Source organism: Lissotriton helveticus, chromosome 4_1 (genome assembly GCF_964261635.1).
Source record: "Lissotriton helveticus chromosome 4_1, aLisHel1.1, whole genome shotgun sequence".
Taxonomy (NCBI): Eukaryota; Metazoa; Chordata; class Amphibia; order Caudata; family Salamandridae; genus Lissotriton; species Lissotriton helveticus.
The window spans coordinates 182,268,800-182,292,444 of record NC_136063.1 but is presented as its reverse complement, the minus strand read 5'-3'; positions in this window follow the sequence as shown (position 1 = coordinate 182,292,444).

Here is a 23,645-nt window from a genome sequence, read left to right as displayed (position 1 = left end):
CTTAAACCTAGTGCACTTGGATAATGGTTTAATATACCCTCAGCCTTTTAGACTGGACTGACAAACTCACCATACCCATCTCAGTGTTCAGCCAACACCTCACGGTCAACGCCAAAGAAAACAACAAACATTTATATGCTTCAAAGATTTCTTCATAGAAAACCTAAAGCTCAAACGTATCTCTTGCCTTGTAGCCTGCATGACTGATGTTAACACATGTTGCATAAACTAATACTTTGGTTTAGTTTACAAGTTTTTTGTTCACACCAACGGGTGACACGAGTGAACTTAGTTCAATGCACCAACACAGAAATGTGAAAGACAGGTTGTTGTAGGCTCCCAGGAGCCCACCCAATACATAATTGAAGTGGCATCAATGCATTTGAGTTACTAATAGCCCCTAAACAGGGATCAAGGGACGCAGTAGTAAACCTATTCCATTCTCCTTAATACCGCATACATAAACTACAGTAAGAAAAATAAACTTTAACTGAAAGCATGTTAGTACATCTTAAATAATCACATAAAACATCATAATAACAACACAAAGGAATGTTGTGAACAATAAATATAAAAATGAACATTTCAGCCATAGTTAAAATGTCATCTAAGAATCGAACACCCTAGAGCTTACTTCTATGTGCTACCCTAGGAGAGACTGCAGTACCATAACTTGCATCTAGTGTTTGTAAGGGACAATCAGCCTGTTGCATAGCTGTTTACATTTATAGCACTGTAGTTGTCAAAGTCAGAGAGGCTGTGTTCAATATGCAAGGTAAACACATATCACATCAGCTCCTCACCTCCCAGACATGGCTTATATCACCCTTCAATAGAAAGTGCAATGAGGCAGCATCTCTGGCAGTAGCTTGAGCAATAATCTGGTGAAAAGGAGCTCTCCTTATAAGTGGTCAAGTGGCAGACATTTTTTAGGTCGAGCCTAGAGCAGCGCATGCGCTGTTTGCTCGACTTTAGTAAGGTGCTTTTCAAAGTGCTACCAGCCGGCAACTAGCTTGCGGTTATGTACACAAGCATGCGCACCTCGCTCCGCCTCTCCAATGATTGCTGTGTGCGCATTCCTCGCATGCTTAGCACGTCATCGTGATTGCGATCACTTTCGTTTTCACCATCGCAATGATGTGCGGTATTGTAGTTGCCTTTCCCCACTTTCCGTCAACAGCATCCACAATATTATTGGTAACCTTGGCTAATGTAACTTGTCCCACGGCCGTCCCTTTACTGAGCTGTATTCCATCTTACATTGACTTTTGTTCTGCGTTTGTTTGAAATTTGAGTGTTTCTGCTGTTTGTCTGTCCCTCAATATGTGAAGATCGTACTTTGCCATGGGAGGTTAATCCTTTCTTTTTGCAGCTTTTCAAAGTTATTGTTTAATTGCTTATCGGTTTGTCTATTTCTTTGTGGTAGGGCAGTTCAGCTCAAACAACTCAAATGTATTGTTGGTGTTATGTTTAATTAAGTATTTTTGCATAGCCTCTTCCAAGCCTCTAGAGTCTACCATGCACTCTAAAAAAGCAGGGAATCTATTTCATCCCCCCTCTGCCCCCCACCGGGTTTAAATGCACTTGGGGTTATTGTTTCCCTTCACTCCAGTGGATTGTGTGTCCCCTCATGTCTTTGTCTCTGCCCTCAGTCTTTAAGTGCTACACACAGGGGCATATTACCAACGATTAGCGAAATTTATCGCGAACTAGGCTTAGCAACGAATTTTTTATCGCTGAGCGTCGCTGGAAATTATCGCTGAGATAACATGTTATTAGCAACGTTGATCTCCAAAGCAATACATTTTCCGACGATAGTGTGAATATCGCTGAGAATACAGTGATATTCACGCATTAGCGACAAAATGCTCTTGCCATGTTATCCACCTCCAATTGGATAACATGGCTAAGAACTGGTCAGAGGAGGCGTTAGTTTTTGGCGATAGCGGGAATATTTTATTCGCTATGCCTGCCTTGCTAATAGGCGATAGCGACGTTAGCGACTGCTTTCAGTCGCTAACAGGTTGGGTACGCTCACTTTGCATGTCATTAGCGATAAATATCGATGACATACAAAGCGAGACCCAAACTGCTCGCTATCGCCTAAATCTGACGCTAACTGCTGTTAGCGACAGCTTGCTAATAGAGAGATTGAAATATTGCTGCTTAGCGGCCGAAAACGGCCACTAAAGCGGCGGTAATTGCCTATCGCCCTGCTTGGTAATATGCCCCACAGTGTTCTCATCAAATGCCTAGATTTCTCTCTACTTTCCTTGATGAGTAATGAATTTTCTAGTTCTTGGAAGAGAACTCGTTCATTGTTAATCAACTAAGCAGGTTACTAACCTTTAGTGGCCATGCATAGTTCGAACACAAATGTATGCTGTTCCCTTCTTGTTAATTACATTTCTGCCCGTGCCAACAAGCTGAGTTACAAAGAGTTGATAACATTATGGCATATACTTGAAGTTGAGCAGCCCTAAGATAGTTGTTTCCAATCTTCCATCTGCAATCCGTGTCTTCTAGAGGTGCCTCTTCATCACTTGATTTTAAAGCTGTACAGTATGAAAAATTATTTGAAGTGGTCAATCAATATGTCACCATTGAGGTATCAAATGACAGCCCAAACACATTTAAATCTTTTGTTGTATATCTTAAGCTTTCTTTGAAATTCTGTATTTTTTTGATTTATAATTGATGTTTCATGAGTTGGTGTTCCTTTTAACTTATTCTTGTCAAGCTAAGTGACTGGGATACAGACATTTTCTGTTGCTATTTCTAATAAGCTAGTTCTGAATCTTTTCTCTTCATCCAAGTTGGATATTCCAGTAGACGTGAGGAAGATGCCTAGGGCTGCTGCAGTTCAGAGAGCATCGAGCTGGACATCTTGCTGGATAAAAAGGCAGGACTGACAGAAGGTGTCCAAAGTAAATTGGCCTGGGTTTCTTGACATCTATTTTTCCATAGTGGCCCAACTGGACTGAGATAGGCTTCTTTTTACCGCTGTTAAAATTTTGCCTAGCCTTTGTGAAAATTGTTTTGTTATGTTATGGAGATTTTTAAAGCGCGCGATTACCCGGAGGTGTCCTGGCGCTGGTTACTTCTCGTGCAGCAGAACTAGGAAGGAAGAATTATTTGTTAAAGAGCCAGGTCTTCAACCCTTTCCTAAAAGCTAGAAGATTGGTAGCATTTCTCAAGTGGACTGGGAGACCATTCCAGGCTTTGGCTGCACCTAAGCTTCTGCCACCCCACTGGGCCTTTTTTTGTGGGTGGGACTACAACCAGTTTTGCTTCTGATGATCTCAGAGTTCTTACCGGTCTATACCACTGAAACTGACATCTTAAATGATCAGGTCCCCCACCTTGCAGTGCTTTAAAAACAATACACAGGGACTTAAACGGCACCGGGTTCCTAACTGGGAGCCAGTGCAGTTTTTTCATTTCTTTAGAGATTGGAGAGAATTTGGGAGTACCCATAAGAAGTCTGTCCGCGGCATTCTGAAGCAGCTGAAGTTTATACAAACACTTTTGCTGAATATTTAGGTATAAGCTGTTACAGTAGTCCAGCCTCGATAAAACCAATGCTGTGACCACTGTTTTCCGGCATCCTAGCGGAAGAAGCCGTACTACCTTCTTAAAAATTCTCAGAACATGTGCTCTTTTTGAGACTACTGCATTGACCTGGGCTCCCAGGGTCAGCTTCTCATCCAACAAAACTCCCAGATTCTTCACCTTGTTGGAGGGTGAAGGGAGTGAACTCAAAGAGGCCGGCCACCAATTGGGAGTCCAAAAATTGGGGTCATTCCCGAACAGCATCACTTCGGTTTTGTCCGAATTCAATTTTAGGCAGTTTTCTGCCATCCATCTTCCTACTGCTTCCATGCAGGACTGAAAACAGATATCTGTTCCCAGTTCCTGGCCGGGTAATAGAGACACCACAATTTGTTTGTCATCTGCATAAGATGTGATCCCAAATCCAAAGGCCCTGATAACAGGGGCCAGAGATGAGACATACACATTAAAAAGTGTTGGGCTCAAAGATGACCCCTGCGGCACACCGCATGGCAGTTTAAAGAGTTTTGACTGGAATTTCCCCAGGGATACAATCTGCCCTCTGTCTGATAGAAAACACTTGAGAAGATCCCAGGCTTTACCCCATACCCCACAATCCCTGAGACGGTCCATCAAAATCTCATGGTGGGCCGTATCAAATGCAGCAGAAAGATCCAATAGAATCAAGGCTGCCCTACCTCCCCGATCCACTGCTGCTCTGATCTCTTCTGTAGCCTTGATGAGAGCCAACTCCGTGCTGTTTCCCTCTCTAAAACCATATTGCGAGGGATCCAAAGCATGAACTTCCTTAAAAAAAGCACTGAGTTGACAATTCATAGCTTTCTCCACCATTTTGGCAGGGAGATGAAGATCGGAGATCGGGCGAAAGTTGTTCGGGTCATTGGGGTCCAGGCTTGGCTTCTTTAAAAGGGGAAGTATTGAGGCTACCTTCCACTGCTTAGGAAACTGTCCAGTTTTAAACATGCCATTAAAAATGGCAACAAGAGATAAAGCAGTTGGCCCAGGGGGCAATTTTATAATCATTACTGGGCAAGGGTCAAAAGGTAAACCCGGTTTAATTCCTGTTAGGAGCTCCAAAGTGTCGTGCACAGTCAGTGGTCTAAATTTGTCCAAGGCATAGGGGGAGAACCTTGTGTATTTGGAGGCCTCCTTTGACATACTAGGAATCCTCAATCTCCTTCTCAGGGGTCTTACCAATAAGTAGTCCATTCAAAAGCAGCAAAGAAATCAACAGAGAATCTGAAATATGAAAAGACATCTTTATTACAATTAATTGTGAGGCTACGTCACCCAGCCACACCTAAAGTGACTGAATGAGATAGCCTCCTGAATGGTCTGAGCACAGACCCTTTATACAAATTATTATGCCCTAGGCACATATTTGAAGTACATTCCCAGAACGTGCACACAGATGCAAAACCCACTTTCAAGATAAGTCCAGGCCATAAACAATGTCCACATAATGAATACATTCTTTAGCTGACAAGGCCGGCTAAGCCCAAAACAGTAAGATCACAGCCCATGTCATAAATAGCTCGTGGAGGCAGGAGCAGGAACAGATGGAAGTAAGATAAGGCAGGGTGTGTGTGCGATGAAAAGGTTTATGGCATGATGCTATCTTGCTCGGCCACTGGGAGAGGAACTGACCAAACAGGTCCGGCCTGGGGCAATGGTTCCAACATGCTCAGGTCAGGGGAAAGTCAATCAAGGTGTACGTGGCCTTTTGGAATCGAATTTAGCTGTGTGGTATAGCCTATGTAAAGGGCATCACACAAAATGGCTGCTGTACACAAAATTGGAAGCCAAGGGTTTCAGAACGAAAATGACGATTTTGAGGTGAAATTGTTACTGGAATATGACGAAAATGCTTGTACATAGTGTACTAGCCATTCTCGGTCTTTTGATATAAAAATCGTCATGCTACGACAAAGTTTATTACACGAGTCCAGAATTTGCAGTACTACAGACGCACCTTTTGTCCTTACATAGGCAATAACCTATACTCACGCTAGTCTGAGTCCAGATCTATATTTTATAAAAATCCTCAAGATGTTACTGAAGCATAATCCTATTACCTAGCGACTTTCTCGGGACAGGTCTCCCTACACACGCAGTAGCACAAAGGCCATATATGGCAGGACCAAAATAGGGAATGCCTCCATCTGCAGTATGTGGCACAAGACCACACACCCAACAATCAGTGATGTTCACTACTAACTGGTGTCGATGCAGAAACTGTACAAGAGGAAAATCAGTAAACTCTGATCTCCTAACTATCCGTGTTCGGGTAAAATCTAGAAAGGTGCAAAGAAGTAGAAGTAGGAAAAGACATAGGTTTGGGAGGTGGGTGCAGATGTGAATTGGGCAGCAAAAACAATCCGACCCATAAAAGACAAGGCCATGTTTAAAAACACTAGAAAACACGTCATTGAGAACATATAGACAAAGTAGTGACCGCTATTACAAATGAATCATAATTTTCCACAACCCTAAGCAAACGTAAATCCTAAAATTATCTTGTGCATTTTAGGTCTTCCTATGCATTTCTGTAATTCATTATATGTTTAAGTGAAACAGTGGTGACCCTCATTAATGCTCTGAGGTGAAAAGGGAATACTCTTTCACAGAAAATGGACGTTATTCTGCTTTTACTAAACAGAATAGTACTTTAAAACAATGCCAACAAAGCAGCAAAAATTCGTTTCCAAACTCCAATTCTATACAGGCTCACAGAAAATACCCAGAGTCCGTCAAAGCCTCTCCTGGCAGGCTTCTATTGTCCATCAAATCCGCTTCCAGTATCTTCTTCGCGTTGGGCCTCTTCATTCAGGCTTTTCATGACTCAGCATCCGTTGGAGTGCCCTCCTGGCAAACACTCATAGCTCAATTACAAAGTCTCAATGTCTCAAGGCAGTGCACCAGTGTCTCTTCTTCGTGGCAGACACTACAAATGATGTGCCCTTCATTGATCAAGGGCACAAAGCATTTCATGCAGATCCAAGCACTACTGAGAAACAACCCAGCAAGATCAGCAGCACTTTCAGACTCCAACACTCATCATTGAGTGTCAGAGGACGCTCAAGCTGCTCTCTCATGGGCACCGGAATGTAGTGCCTTTTTATCCTCAGGTGCACTGCCTTTTCGCTGGAGCAAAGGAAAAGAGGTGTGTGGGGGGCCAAAAACTCAGGCCAAGGGGATCAGGGGACCGCGCGCTGTCAGAGGTTCAAGCACATGACAGTTGAACAAACTGAACAAATTGGATGACAGCCCTGCCATCAACAACAGGGATCCTTCACATCTTTGAAACCAGCTCCTCTTTTCTTTTCTTTTTACGCCTTCTGATGAAACAAATGGCTTGCTTGGGAGGTACCATTGGGGGCATGCTGATGATCGCTGTCACGCTGACGATTGCTGTCACACTACTTTCTGGTTGCAGGAATTGTAGAGCCAAGAAGTCTGTCTTTCATCTGTCACTGATGGAGAGTGGGCTTAGTCTCGATCACAGGTCTGCAGGGTATCACTCTTCCTTTGACTCTGGAAGATCCCGCAGAACCTAGTGATATAGGAAATGTGACACAACTGTTAGTTTCCTTCAAATCAAGCACAAAAACAGTTCATGGGTTTTAACAAGGGAACTGCAAGCAGGTGGCCTGCAATCTGCAAGGGAGTGGCCACACGCCATGGGACAATGTTGGTCTAGAATGCACTGTCATTTTCAAAAAGCAATTTCAAACATAAAGGCAGTAGGCAAAACGGTGTCTCTGGGCTTTTCAATTGGGTTTTCGTGTGAGAGCATATCCTTCATCATCGAAGGGCAAATAACTACATGAAAATTCTATCTAAATGGATGTTTTTACATATGGTGGCATTGTCTAATGGTGCAAATACATATTTTCCTCAATGATTAAGCCTAGGTGTTCTAAATTCCTTATCTAGAACATCTCAAATAGAGAAATGACATAATACAGATTATCAAGGACATGAAGAAAAATCCCTTTAAAAGTTGTGCATTAAGTGCACTATGCAATACAAAGGCCAATGATCAAATGTGCAGACAAAAGGACACGAACTAGAGAGTCCCTTGTATTTGTATGATTAGAACACATCTGATCCCACCAACAATTAAAGCAGCAGGAATAAAAGAGAACTGAGGAATTGAAATAGACATTAAAATTTTGTCATGTTCAAAAGGTAAACTTAAGATATCTCCTATTGAGATGGAAAACGTGTCTTACTATAACATTGGGTCAGTTAACCAGCCTGTCACTACCCCGACAATCAGTCTGAAGAAAAAAAAAACATTTTACATAACATGGGGGTCCCTAATACATCACTTCAATCTAGAAGTGTGCACATAAACAATACACCCATAATAATAAATGGGCTGACTGGTGAAAGGAATATGGAAAAGGGAAATTTATAGGACACAACTAAAATCCCCAATAACTAAGCATGATGCGACATCGGCCAGGGGAGAAGCAACAAAAGAAAAATCTATAGGAAGAACAAAAATTACTTGAGTGATAGTCAAGTTTGTGACATAATACCAAAAGCATGGACACAAAAGTTACAAATAGTGCAGAAAGTTGGACTCTACCACTGGCCCTTACACCATATACAGTAATGTCAGTTAATGGTCCAGTTCCTTCTGCAGGGAAAAAATGAAAAGTTTAGGTCACCTTTAACAAGAGCCAAAAATCTATAATTTCATCCTTAGGTCCAATCAAGGATACATACATTTAGAATTACCTGGTCCATGAGGGAGAGGGTAGTATCATGACTCCTGTGTAGCTCTTTTATTTTACTTCAATACTATATGAGCAAATTTTGACATACACTGGTGAGCTGTTGTCTATTCGTGTCCACAGCATGCAAACATCATGTCTGTGAAATTTAGTATCAGTACAAATTTTACTTAATTATTGTAAAAGTGACACATATCGTCATATATGCCTCCTTACAACACAGGCAAACTTGTAATAATTTCTTAAGCAGCAACATAAAACACAACCAACATATACCAAGCCATCAAATATACATGCAGTATAGCAAGCACAAAAAGGCATGGACAAATTACAATAGCACATGTAAAGAAGCAGTGACGCATGTATTCATGCAGCCCAAAACACAGAAATGCAGGCCTGCTTAATTTGTCAGGTTTAGAATCAAAATCAAAATTGCACCAAAATTATACTTTCATTTAGTCTCAAAATTATACTTTCACTTACTCCCACCCTTTTGACAGGAGATCACCAGCACTGGAGATTGAACTGTCAAATAAAACTTACAGCAGGAACGGTTCATAAAGGGGAAAATGCTAAATCATGAAAAAAAAACACACGAACATTTCCTTGCAAAGAAGTCATAATAAAAACCCATCTCTTTTCAACATACTGCCGACTGCACATAACATACAAAATACCAACTGTAATTAACCATCTTCCATAAACATACTAAATCCCAACTTTCCAAAAGTAAAACACATTCACAGACACTCTACGTCCCCTGCGCCAGGATGCCCTGAGGTCCGAAAGGCCCTCAGCAGAACATCTGGTTTCACTTACTCCTAAACCCCCACCTCACTGACCTTCAGGTCAAACTCTGCCTGACATACTCCGTGCATTCCTTGACCACCCTCCTATTCGTCTCTCGAGCTGACAAAGGCAAAAACTGTCCAAGTCTTTTTAACCCTCCTATAATCAACCCTATTGAAAAACACATGTTTATAAATGACTTCTTTTAGTGGCTAAAATTAATTTATGCTTACATTTATTAAAACATTCACTTTGAAGAATTTGCTGAGCACAACAACACAACATACCATCTTAAAAACAACTGCCTGTTACCACCCTCTGCAATGATACTCATTTTAGCATTCCTAAACATGAATGTCCGAATAGGCCCTGCCAAAGCTAGAACCTTCAATCCTGATATTAAACAAAACCCGTGCACCAGTCACATTGGCTCACTGAGGCAGCATAGCAACCCCAAATAAGAATAACTTGCAAACTTGTATGATACCTAAATGTATGTATTTACTAAAGCCTAAGACACTGTAAAAGTTACTCTAATGGCAAGAATGCCTCTTTAAATAGTCTAATTTACCCATTTTCGACTTTGGAATTTAGGGAACTTAAAAGTTAATATCCTATGATTGCTCTACATATTAATCATCCTCAGAATGTCCTTTACACATTACAGAGGTTGAACATTGGGCATCTCTCATGTAAATCCTAGAAAAAGAGTGTTTTACGCCTGCGCCAAGCGAAAACCAACATGCAAATTACCTAATTATTCAGTAACACATAACTTAAATCAAATTTTAATGCTAGGGGGTCATAGCATGAGTACTAAGCTTTATAAATATCAAAAAACGATATTAAAAAGCACTTATTTTTTTTTCAGATAATTTTTTCATAATTAATAATTTTTCTTTCAAAGAAACCAATTATCTTTTTATGAGAATTCCACATATAAAGGTAAGTTGCATCCCTTGCCTATAATTTTAGATGAGTTCATTTATGCGCCGAAGCACAAAAACCTAACTTTAAACATGACATTTTCCTGCGTCACATTTCTGCGCCACATTTTAAAAGGACGGTTATGCAAAGTTCCACCCATGTTTAACTGGAAAAGTGCTGGCTGAATGAACATTCCTATCAAATGTACTGCAGCTGAGATGTTTTGCCCGTGACCATCTAATACAGTGCATCTAAGGAAAAATGCAGTACATTTATTTATTTTTGCAAAAATAGACAATTTCGTTTTTTTCCTTTTGGGGCCTTATTTATGTCCATTGAATGTTCTTCCTAATTGTATCCTTTTTAAGCGTGTAACGGCAGTTTTGTATGCGTGCATATACTAATGCATGTAGGTACAAAAAATGTTATAAATTCGTTTTTCTATAAAACACACAATTTATTTTTGAGGCCTTTCATATTCCTAGTAAATGCGAATTTTAAACTTTATCTAATTTCAATCCTTTAACATTTTGCACATATGCGTTTTGCTTAATGTATAAATTAAATAGCAACATATAGCGATTTTAGCATGTCGCATGGTAAACTGCTGCATTGTTCATGTAATTTTCGACCTAATATTAATTAATCCAACATTTCACTCAACAAATGAAAAACATCAAGAAACTCTTAATACACACATTGAGCTCATTTCAAACAGAAACAGAAAGTGTTGAAACATTCAGGACACACAATACAGCGCTTTTAGGCATTTTGTTTCATAAATTCGCGCCAACGCTATTCACAACAGAAGTTACAGTAACGGCAAAAACCACATTTAAACACACATGGAACCCACAGGTCAATACATAGGACTGAAACAGGACAGCCCAGACTGTACTCAAAACCCAACCATTGTAGCTGTAACCATATTTACAAGAAACACTTCTCAATAGTGTTAAAAAAGACTGCATAAACAGCTCAACAGACCACTGTATGTGCAGGAAACCAAAAATACACTCAATACACTAGCTTTAGGTGGCAGAACACCAAAAATCGTTTTGCATGTAAAATTGCCCAGAGCAAAGGATCCTTGTTTTGCATTATGTCATATTTTAATTCCCTGGGGATACAAAGTCACCAAGGAAGAAATATGTTTGTATATCTAAACCTATTTAGATATTCCCTTTAGGGGAAGCCGGCAAATCCAAACGTATACAAAGTTGGCCAACACAAAACTCCAAATATGCTAAGATCAGGCATCTTATAGCTCACTAATCTAGCTTCCAAACTTCAAGGGGGCTATCTCTATCGATACACTCGTAAATTTACAAGACCCTCGGTTTTTGAAAATTGCAATGTTCAAATAAACTTAAGCGCAAAATACCAAAGAACTGGGAGCGACCCAGTTATACTCCAAGTAAAGCAGATGGAGAAAAGTCTCTTCATTATCCGCCTACACAAATTGCAATTCGCATATCCAAACCTATACAAACCTTCAAAGCTATAGCAAACAAATAGTTGTCCAAATTCTAACTGCCAAGTTCTAACTGCAAAAAAAAACACTTAAGCCAAAATGGGTTCCTCAGTCGTGAGTGACATCTTTTGGAGAGTTTAAGTCAGAAAAATCAAACATATACTGGGCCGCAAAGACAGAGAATCCCCCAGAACCTCTGTGCACAGAGTACCTCTTTTAGTAGATTTCTGTCTTGCCTTCCCCAGTAGTTTTCTGTCCTCTGACAAAGTTACTTCTCCAGATAATCACTGCTTGACGAGGCCCGCTGTTGGGGCGCCATTTGACGTACTAGGAATCCCCAATCTCCTTCTCCGGGGTCTTACCAATAAGTAGTCCATTCAAAAGCAGCAAAGAAGTCAACAGAGAATCTGAAATATGAAAAGACATCTTTATTACAATTAATTGTGAGGCTACGTCGCCCAGCCACACCTAAAGTGACTGAATGAGATAGCCTCCTGAATGGTCTGAGCACAGACCCTTTATACAAATTATTATGCCCTAGGCACATATTTGAAGTACATTCCCAGAACGTGCACACAGATGCAAAACCCACTTTCAAGATAAGTCCAGGCCATAAACAATGTCCACATAATGAATACATTCTTTAGCTGACAAGGCCGGCTAAGCCCAAAACAGTAAGATCACAGCCCATGTCATAAATAGCTCGTGGAGGCAGGAGCAGGAACAGATGGAAGTAAGATAAGGCAGGGTGTGTGTGCGATGAAAAGGTTTATGGCATGATGCTATCTTGCTCGGCCACTGGGAGAGGAACTGACCAAACAGGTCTGGCCTGGGGCAATGGTTCCAACATGCTCAGGTCAGGGGAAAGTCAATCAAGGTGTACGTGGCCTTTTGGAATCGAATTTAGCTGTGTGTTATAGCCTATGTAAAGGGCAACACACAAAATGGCTGCTGTACACAAAATTGGAAGCCAAGGGTTTCAGAACGAAAATGACGATTTTGAGGTGAAATTGTTACTGGAATATGACGAAAATGCTTGTACATAGTGTACTAGCCATTCTCGGTCTTTTGATATAAAAATCGTCATGCTACGACAAAGTTTATTACACGAGTCCAGAATTTGCAGTACTACACCTTCACCATTTTTTAACCTTCATTGTTAGGTCCACTGAAGACTGAAAATATGCTCACCACTTATATTTATATCTCCTCACATTGGTCTAAACTAGGTTGGACAATAGCTTGCCTCAGGGAAGTTAATTCGGAGACCGTTTGGAAGAGCTCTTTGGGGGGATTTTTTACCAATTCAATTTGGGAAGAATACAATTTTTGTTCAGCGGAGAAAATGGCTTGCTTATAAATTTGGAGGCTTTATTTATACAATTTATTCTAAGCATCCATATAGCCTTTCCTCCAATTGCGTTCTAGGCGTTTACAATTACATTTGAGAATCTTTATCTCCTCAGTACTCCATAGAGCCGAGGGATGAAATCTTTTCGGAAGGATAGTTTAGAGTGGAGCTAATTTGTCACACACCTGTGCAAGCTATTTCGTATAGGAGGCAGAGGCTATAGAGAATTGGTGTAATTTGCAAACTATGTGCATTTATTAAAATCGTTCTACAGTACACCCGAGTACTGTTTAAATGCCCCTTGAAGACATTAACTGCAAAGGCCTTCCACAGCCTTGTCAGCAGCTATCTTTGCTCAACTAGATGCATTGCTGGTTATTACAGTGTAATATTGTAATATTATGTTGACTTTTAACATCACACTTGTGTTAAACAGGCATGTGGTCCCCAGTATGGACGTTCAGAAACAGTGACTGTCAATCTATAGTTTTCTTTGCAATGTTGAGTCATGTGGGAGGGTGTTCAAGGGGAAATGGTGAGATGCAGCAGCTGATCAGGTGTCAGAATAATGAGAACAAGCATTTGCATAGCCAATAGGTCTCGCCTTTGGGATCTTATGAGTGTTTAGTTATCCAGCACAATAGCCTTGGTGCAACAACATCAACTGTTGCATGGCTAAACACTTTTAAAGTCCCAGAGGCAAGACCTATTGGCTATGCCAATGCTTGTTCTGTATCTTATCTGCAATGGGAATTTCTAACATATCTTCAGGAATGTCTGACATACGCTATGTGGACCAAGACAAGAGCCTTAGATGCCTTTTTTAAACAAATAAGGAAAAAGCACATCAATTCAGACTACATATTGTATGTTGTTATTACTGTGTGACCTTGAAACAGAGCTAACAAGGCATTTGTCCCAGACCGATGTCTCATCAGGTGTTTCATTGAGGCCATTTTGCCTGCACATCAGGTGTGTTATCGGTGTCATTATCTGAGTGACTGGACACCTTCTTGGGTTCTTGGAAAGATAGAAAAAATAACATCTGCATCAAAGACAGACATGTCAAAGATTCAGCAAAAATAGAGAAAATTGAGTCTTGGCCAGCTCAAGATGGAGTCAGGTCTCATGGTCTTTGCATCACACACTTCTAAATTACTCCATCACATTAATGGAAAAACACCCATGCTCAAAATTAAAGGCACAAGTGTGAGTTTAAACCTACAGTACCCAGTAGCTCTAAAGACCAAATAACAATAAAGATTATGGCCAGATGTAGGTGGCTAAATACCGGTCGGTAATGCCAAAATTCGGTAATGTTCAGCGTTACCAACCAGTATTTAGCCATTCCTAATGTAGGCAAGGAACCGGTAAATAAGGAATGGGTGAATACTGATTCCTTAATACCAATTCCTTATTGCTCTTGCATTTAAGGAATCAGTACTACCGATTCCTTAAATGCAATGTAGGAAGCACATTAAAGAGTGCTTTTGAGACTTAAGAAATCGGTAATTACCACCAACTTCAAGTTGGTGGTAATTACCGATTTCCCTTGAAGAAGCACTTTTTTGCTTTTTTTAAAGTGCCATGTGGCACACATCCATGCCCTTAGGGCATGTATGTGCGCCACATGTGCACACATGCACATTTTCAGGGGTGCAACAAGGCATCCTTTGGACACCCTGGCACCGTTGAAATACCTCCCGCTATTACCGATTCGGTAATACAGAATCGCTAATACTGATGTCTTCACATTCATTCCTAAAGGCCTCCAAGCCCATAGAAATTAATGGGTAGGTATTCCTTATTACCGAATCTCAGTTACCGATTCGGTAATAAGGAATATTAAGGAGTCAGTATTTTTTATCGAATCTTTACCTACATAGGAAATACCGATTTCTTAATCGCGAATCGATAAAATTCACTATTAAGAAATCCATATTTCTGATTTACCTACATCTAGCCCTATATCTGCAAACAGGGAAACAAATGAAAGAAAAACAAACCCAACATCCTCATGCTGCTAAAGTTCCTCACCATAACAGACACAAAACTGTAATTGCAAAGCTACCAGCAGAAGACTTTTCAAAACAGTCAAGCACTACATCAACCCACTCAAGGCCCACCTATTGCATGTTCTGCAGTCAGATGCAACTGTATCAACCAAACACAAAAAATCCAATAGAACTTTGACAAATACCAGAACGTTTTCTCCTTCAACACCTACACCTTCATACTGCATCCCACAATGGCAAACCTTGTAATTCCTGATTCCTACACACCTCGTCAACACCCTCAACTTCTACAAACCAACTACTTATAAAGGTGATATCTTGTCCTCATCTTACTCCCAAGCTCTCCTTGGGCAACCTCTCTCAGCTCTTCTCATCATTGTCAGCTCCTCCCTTACCAGAGGCGCCTTCCCAGAAGATCTTAGACAGGCCAGATCTTTCCGATCCCGAAGAAACCCACACTAGGCCCTGATGACCTCTCCAACTTCTCCACTCACTCATTCACTCTACATCAGCAAGATCATTGAAAAAAGAGGTCTATGCACAACTTCAAGATCACATCAATACCAACCATTTTCAGATTGGCTCCATGGACCCCACCCCCCCAGGCTGATCTATCTAATAAGAGGAGGGGCATTTGTCCCACCTACACCTGGCCATTTCCAGGCCTCAGGCACCTATGTCCCATGGCTGAGTCATTTAATAAGGGGAGGGGGAAGTGCGGCCCTACTCCCCAATCCTCCTAGAGGCCCTAGCTGGGACCACATCCCTTTTGGCTGGTATTTTAATAATGGGTTGCACGTCCCCCCTTCAAAAGCCTCAAAGATGCCTCAGTGCCCCCATCCTCGGTGGTGGTATTTTAATAACAGGGAGGGGGCATGCGCCCCCCCTCCCTGAGCAATACTATTGTCCCGGGTAGCCCCTCCGCTATGGAGAAGGCTCATGCAAGTGTCCCAGGGACCCCATTTTCATGGACACTGTGGTTTCCATGCCTACAAGAGTGCGGGCCAGGAAGTGTATTGTGCTCCCACCTGGCGGGGGCAGAAAGCTGTATATTTGTACTTTAGTTTCAAGTACAGCAGTACTTGTCTGAAATTGTACAATACTTATAGGAAATATATATATATATATGTATATGTATACCTTTTCTTTGTGGATGGGTGTTTCTTCATATATATATATATATATATATATATATATATATATATTCACTGAAAAAACCATAGGTTAAAGACCATATATAGTTAGGAATTAGCATTTACAAAACCTTATTTTACTCACACAAAACCATTGAAATTCCATATATAGTTAGTTGCACTAACTATATATCGCGCACCCGCAATCCACTGCTGATGATGTCACATATTACATCATTCATGACATGGTCAGTGACATCACTGATGACATCACTGATGACATCTCAAATGACATCACTGATGACATGACTGATAACAACATCCAGTGATTTTTTGTTTCTGTAAAGTTTAAATATGTCTTACATATTGAAGATTGAGTGGATGTGTAAGTGTCTGGACGAAGGATTTAGTAGGTGCATGACTAACTGTATGAGTGAGTGATTAAATGTGTCTCACTGAGTGCATGCGTTAGTGACTAAACTGTCTTAATTTGTGCATCATTATGTCTGTTGTTCTGTAAACTGCTGCATGTGTTGATCAGTAGCTGTATGAGTAACTATATGGGTTATTGATTGATTGCCCAAGTATTTGTATGGGAGACTGAGTGTGTGTGTGGCTGGCTGGGAGGTGTGTGACTCTGTGCAGATCAATGTGTACTTGTATCAATGATTGTATAAGAAGGTAAGTATGTGTTAGTATATGTTTGAAAATGTAAGGTGCTCTATGTTTAACTGTATAGACAAGAAAATGGAAGTGTCATTGATTCTTTACATGACTGACTAGGTGAGTGAGTAACTCCATGGATGAGTGGCAGACTGTGACTGTCTGTATAGGTGTATGAGTGCATATGTGATTGTATGTATGAATGATTGTATGGGTGAATGAGTGAAGGTGTGTGTAGACGTAGGAATCAGTGAGTGCGTATGTAGTAACTAGTATTGGTGTGTCAATGGTTTCAAAAATTATACTCTGTATTTAACACTGGGTGAAACAGAGGTTATATTAAAATGTGAGGAGATGCATTGTATTGTCACATGAATGATATCATCAGTGATGTGGTCATTGATGTCAAATGAGATGTCATCAGTGATGTCATCAGTGATGTCATTTGAGATGTCATCAGTGATGTCATCAGTGATGTCACTGACCATGTCATGAATGATGTAATATGTGACATCATCAGCAGTGGATTGCGGGTGCGCGATATATAGTTAGTGCAACTAACTATATATGGAATTTCAATGGTTTTGTGTGAGTAAAATAAGGTTTTGTAAATGCTAATTCCTAACTATATATGGTCTATAACCTATGGTTTTTTCAGTGAATTTTAAAGGTTTTGTAAATGCTAATTCCTAACTATATATGGTCTATAACCTATGGTTTTTTCAGTGAATTTCATTGGTTTTTTAACAGCTAATATCTGTAGCTGTAAAATGTATTCTTCTTTAAATCCAAAAATATATTTTATATGTTTATGAATAATTTTTTTTTAAAATATTTTTTTTTCTTCGTTCCCGCTTCGCGAATCGGGAAGCTTCCCGTTAGCTGACCTTGATGCCGCGAAATAGACCGCGAGCCGGTAAACGTTTCTTTACCGCAACTGCCGCGTTAGAAAACAACATCGTGACGCCTCCCGTCCGCATGACGTTTCGCGTTGTCGCGTGATACGTCATATGACGTGCTACGTTAGCGAACTGGTACGCGAAGCGAGTCGCAAAGCGCAGGTTTCTGGAAGCAAACCGGGAGGCCCTGCAAAGCGCTTAACGTAAACACAGCAGGTCATGTGACTTGGTAATAACACTTTTCATTGGTTCATTTCACTTTTGGTTTCCTAATGATGTAAGACTAGGTCATATAATCTAAAATGAACACTTTTCATTGGTTGAGAACTCTTGTTTTTCCCAAATGATGAAAATCCCTCCTTCTTTCCTCACTCTGACTTTCATCATTGTGAGAGAAAGACCCTTTGTGATCACTGAGCAATGGCTTCTTTAGTAGCTTCAGCTGGTGCTTCCCCACCACCTCCACCACATCCAAGGAAGAGTGGACCACCTGCTCAAGTTATAATTCAACAAGAAGAGGAAGAAGAGGAACAGGACGACGAGCACGAAGAGATGCAGTTTTTGTCTGAGCAGCCCAGGACGTCTCACCGGAAAGAAAACTTCATTTGGCAATTTTTTAAAATTCCCAAAGGTCAGAAAAAAGTAAATGCAAGATACGTAACTTGCCTTATATGTCAAGATAGACTGTCCAGAGGAACCGAGAAAAAATACAGTTTCGGAAACTACACAATGCATCGCCATATGACTAGGTGGCATCCTAACAACTACAGTGCTGCACAGTTTTGGAACGACCTAGATAATCTCCCTATTATGGCCAGAAGATCTGTTGTACCGGAAGTAACGGGACCAGAGGGCAGGGAGATGGTGCCAAATATACAAATGAAATTTGGTGAAGTAAAACACATCTGCGTATTTTGCGATGGATTCATTTCCTACGGAGAAAGAAGCATCACTCTGATCAACAGAGCTATTGACTATCATATACAAGTTTGTACGAAACGCCCAAAATAATAAATACTTCTTTTTTTGTTTTGTTGCTCCTGTTGAGCCCTTTACAATGAATCGTTTTCATTGCCCCCTCCAAGAAAAACCCAAAAAAATATAAAACTGTTCAGAAAAATTCAAAAAAAGTAAAAAAATGTTCAGAAAAATAATAAAAAAAATATAAAACAACAAAAACAATAAAAAAAAGTTCTTTTCAGAACTACCTCCCCGTTATTAAAAAATTGGTACAATATTTGGAACTGTGCCAACCTCTGTTTCTCTTAGTTCGCTTCCCAGTTCGCTCGCCGGTACGCGAACCGGAAGCGAACCAAAAACAGTAAGTATAAGGGAAGGAAACAGACACTTATGTTAAAAGAAAGACAGCTATAGGGGAGTAAACTAGAGATACTATTACCCGTAATCCACTGCTGATGATGTCACATATTACATCATTCATGACATGCTCAGTGACATCATCAGCAGAGGATTGCGGGTTTTTTGGCAACGTGCCTTATCCACGGTTTAATAACGCTGCCTTTTGCTTTATATAAGTTTTCAAATTGTATGAAATATATACCAATAGGTCGTTATGAACCTTTAGGTAGTGCTTTTCTTCATGAGGTCTGGTCGCTTCCATACACATACAGATGTTTCAAAGATGATCAAGAAGTTTATCTGAATGGAGAGGAATGCACTGAGACGCCAGATCATTCACTAATGTGTAGGCACATACAGTTACACGGTTCATGCAACAAACACCGACCAAATATGGCTTGCGTGTTGCAAGGCACGCCAGTTCCTGCTATCATCCCCACGTTCAAGTTGTTGGAAAATGGTAGTTATTTGATGCTCAATAATGAAGATTGTTCTGGGTTAATTAAAAGTATTCCTTTTATCGTAACAGTAAGTGAACGGGTTATTTGCTGCAGAAATGTTCTATTTCCTCCCACACATGAACATAGGGAGTTTTCAATCTCGCCACAAATACCAACCTTGGGAGCAGATTTCAACGGCATGGCAAGAATAAGAGCTCTTTTGTCTCAGAGAGAGGTGGCCTTGAGTTCGGCCCGTGAAACTTTCGTGCTTCACATAGCGAACACCCGTACAGAGGTGCAGACCCTTTTCAATTCAGATTTGCCTTTCCATTTCAGCAAGATGGTTCGGACTATCTCTAACGCATCCTCCACAAAGGCCCTGGCGCACTTTTTTAAAGTTGTTACCAGTGGTCTCGTGACTTCATTTGAGAAAATCTTTGGAGTCATCCCTGCTTTCTTTCATTCGATTTTTTCCACTCTGCTTCGTGGATTGCCATTTTTACTTGCATTACCAGCGGACGCTCTTGTGCTTTTTTACATTTTTAAATATGGATGTCCCTCCTATGCAACCTCCCGCCCTGCAGCTGCTGACACTGTTCCGCAATCGCATGCTAGAATATTATGGCACAATGCCGTTGGCGATATTAAGCACGGCATATGGATTATCTTTTCGATTCTCCTACTTCACCTGTGTCCAGCCTGTATTTCACTGCCTGACCTGTGATTTCGATTGGGCCATTGATTTGTGTCTCTGCGGACCGGTTTCTCCTGACGTCGACTTTAATCAGCTGATGACTCCTATCATTACTCACGAGTTGGTTTGTCCTGGCGAAAGGATTATGGCTGTGGCATTGATGCATGGACTAATTGGTCCCTGGAATTTACTGGCGGCAACACAGTCTTTCTTGGAACAGAGCTTTCTTGAAAACCCACCGAGCTGTCCTCTGATGGTGATAGAGGATCCGGTGCTGGGAGAGCACGTATGTTCTTTTCCGCTTTTAAATTGGATGGCTGAACTGTTTTCGGATGAAGACGGTGACTTCCTATTGGAGGCTGTTGCAGCTTATTTTGCATACACAGTTATGTCATAGACCTTTTTCATGTTTGATATGCTGAGTACTAGCATTTCATTGACAATTCATTGACTTATTTGTCAAGTTTTTATTATTTACCTTGCCTATTGGCTTAAGACTCGATAAAGTACTTGGCTGTTTTATTTTTCTTTAGCATTAAATTTTCCTAGTTTTTAATGCTTTACCTTGCGGACCGTCCACATATAAACTTGCAATCTGCTCTCATGAGATGGCACTTCTATTATCTTATTCAGTTCGTTTCCGGATCATGGGGAGGTGTCATCTACGTCCTGGATATCTTTACACCGTGTTAAGTTAGCATGGGCTCATTACCGGTTTAAACGCCATTTTTCCTTTTTTGCAACTTCTGCACACGACACTTAGTTGTTGCTTTAGCTTTCAACCTAGTAGTTCATCGTGGTTTACATGAGAATAATATGTTATTGCTCTACTATCTGCTTTGCTTGTTAAACTATATCTGTACAGCGAGTGCTAAAGTTTCAAGAACAACACGATACAGAATTGTTATGAGGTCTGATCTCCACGACTTCATACTCATAACATAAGTGCAACTTCTGCCAATTCTGGGCATGAGGCGGGTTTTATATTGCTTTGCCGAACACACATACACAACACTTGATGCGGTTCACATGAAGAGAGAGCTGGTGTATGCTGATGTGATTCCTTCAAATCTAAGACACTAAAGTATGGGCACGCCCTAAACCAACACAAAGAGACCTTCTTAGCAAATAATATAATATGTGTATTAGGGAGGGTGAGATATAAGCAGCCGCGGGCCGTGGAGGGAGTTACGGTGAGGCAGGGAGGCGGGGAGGGGAGAAGCAGGGTGGAGCCCTCTCCACCCTGCCCCTCCCCCTCCCCGCCTCCCTGCCCCACCGTAACTCCCTCCACGGCCCACGGCTGCTTATAAGTGTTGCTAACTCTTATTCATTTACAGCATGTTAACATACTGTCACCATTCGCTTTTTATGTACTAGTAACTATGCTGGTAATTTTGCTACTGATAATATGTGTACTTGTATTATCTAAGATACTACGCCTGAGAAGACGGCATTAGTAAATAAACATTTCAAATACACATGTGTTCTTCTTAACTCCATGTTCTGGTTTCTAAGAAATATATAACGACCGACTGTTCATGAGTTCCACGTATCCTGAGGTACTATAAGTTCATATTCTGGATTGTCTAAACATTGAGAGTTTGTTATATCCAATGTGACACTGTACCTAGCTTGCTAAGGGGTTTTTGATTACTAAGGTGAGTTTTGGGACACCCTAATTCGCCGAGGTTCCAATCCTCTGTCCACAGTTCTGTGTGAGAACAGAAACCCTGCGACAGGGGCACCCCCGACCCTTGCTGGAGCTTCATCACACTTGCGATACAACTCCAGCAATGCGCCACCTTTACGGCACAGATACATCACGCATCTGTGCTGTTTTTGCCCCATGATGCGCCGCATTGTAAATGCAGCACCCCATAGGTGACGGAACAGCGGCACAGAATGACTAACACATCCCTGGTGATGCGCCAGTCATCATAAATCTATCCCTATGCTTCTTATCTTGTTAGAGATGAACCGCCATATGTATCATCAACGTTTTTTGCATTTCCTAAATAGCGAACTTTAAGGAATAAATAGCGATTCTTTACCATTCCTAGTTTGCGATGAGCTATTTGCTAATTACAAATTACCCATTCATTTCCTTCATTTCCATAGGGCGGTTGGACTCACTTTTAGCTCGAACGGCTGAATGGATTTGCACGAAACTTGGCAAAATTGTAGGGACTGGTAGCCCGATGTGCCTTTGCTATGTCTCAAGATATATGCTCCAGTGGTTTTTACGAAAATTAACTTTGAAAAATATATATTGGGCTACATTGGCCTATATATATGTTGGAACCCAAATGTAGCCCAATGTAGCCCAATGAAGCCCAATGAAGCCCAATGTAGCCCAATGTAGCCCAAAGATGGCCGCCAGAGACGAAAAAAAACAAATGTAGCCCAAATATCAGCCAGATGTAGCCCAACTATAGCCCAGTGACAGAATGACCAATCAGCGTCGCAAACCTCCGTTACGCGAAGCGGAGCGCTGTTACAGATATATATCTTTTTTTGAACGTTAATTTCTCAAAATCCACTGGAGCACATATATTGAGACCTAGCAAAGGCAAATCGGGCTACCAGTCCCTAATATTTTACCAAGTTTCGTGCAAATCCATTCAGCCGTTCGATTATTATTATTTTTTTTTTTTTTTTGCCCCGCGGGGCCCTTTTAAAACCTCCACATCAAACCTAGGGGGTCAGCGAGGATCTACTATTCCCCCTTATGGTCATTTGCCCCTTCGCTTTCGCCTCCTCTTGTCTCTCGATCCTACCGAGAGACAAGATGGCGGCCGCTACGGTCTGTTTGGAATGTTGACAGACGCCGGAGAACCAATCAGCTTCGCTTCACAAAGCTCCGTTGCGCGAAAAGTACGCGTCCTGGAGCGCTGCCCGGTCCGCTGTTACAGATATATATCTTTTTTTAAACGTTAATTTCTCAAAATCCACTGTAGCACATATATTGAGACCTACAAAAGGCACATCGGGCTACCAGTCCCTACAATTTTGCCAAGTTTCATGCAAATCCATTCAGCCGTTCGGGCTAAAAGTGAGGCCAACCGCCCTATGGAAAACTCAATGTTAAAAACACGTTTTGGGACCCCCCTTTTTTCTCGGCCCCCCCTTGACGAACCCCCCCCAAATTTTCAAGGGCTGCTCAGAAACAAAATGTGCCATTTTCCTGAAAATTTCAGCCAATTCCGTCCACAAACGCCAAAGTTATTAGACATAGAATTTTCAAAAATCCCATAGAGAAAAAATCCTAACTATATATACCTACTGGCGACCGCCAGTAGGTAATATATATATATATATATATATATATATATATATATATATATATATATAAAGTTAGCAAATGTGCTCCTGCGCTTTCTACAGGCACACTCAATGCTCCTAGCCATCCGGCTCGTCTCGCCTCTCATGCGCTCTGAATCTTCACTTTTCCTCAATGTTATTTCATGTGCCCGACGCGTTTCGAGGCTGAACGCCTCTTCTTCATGGGGTCTTCAATAAGAAATCAGGCATTTCGCTCACCCTTTGACATTCAAACTTTATTTCATTTGAAAGGTCCGCCCTA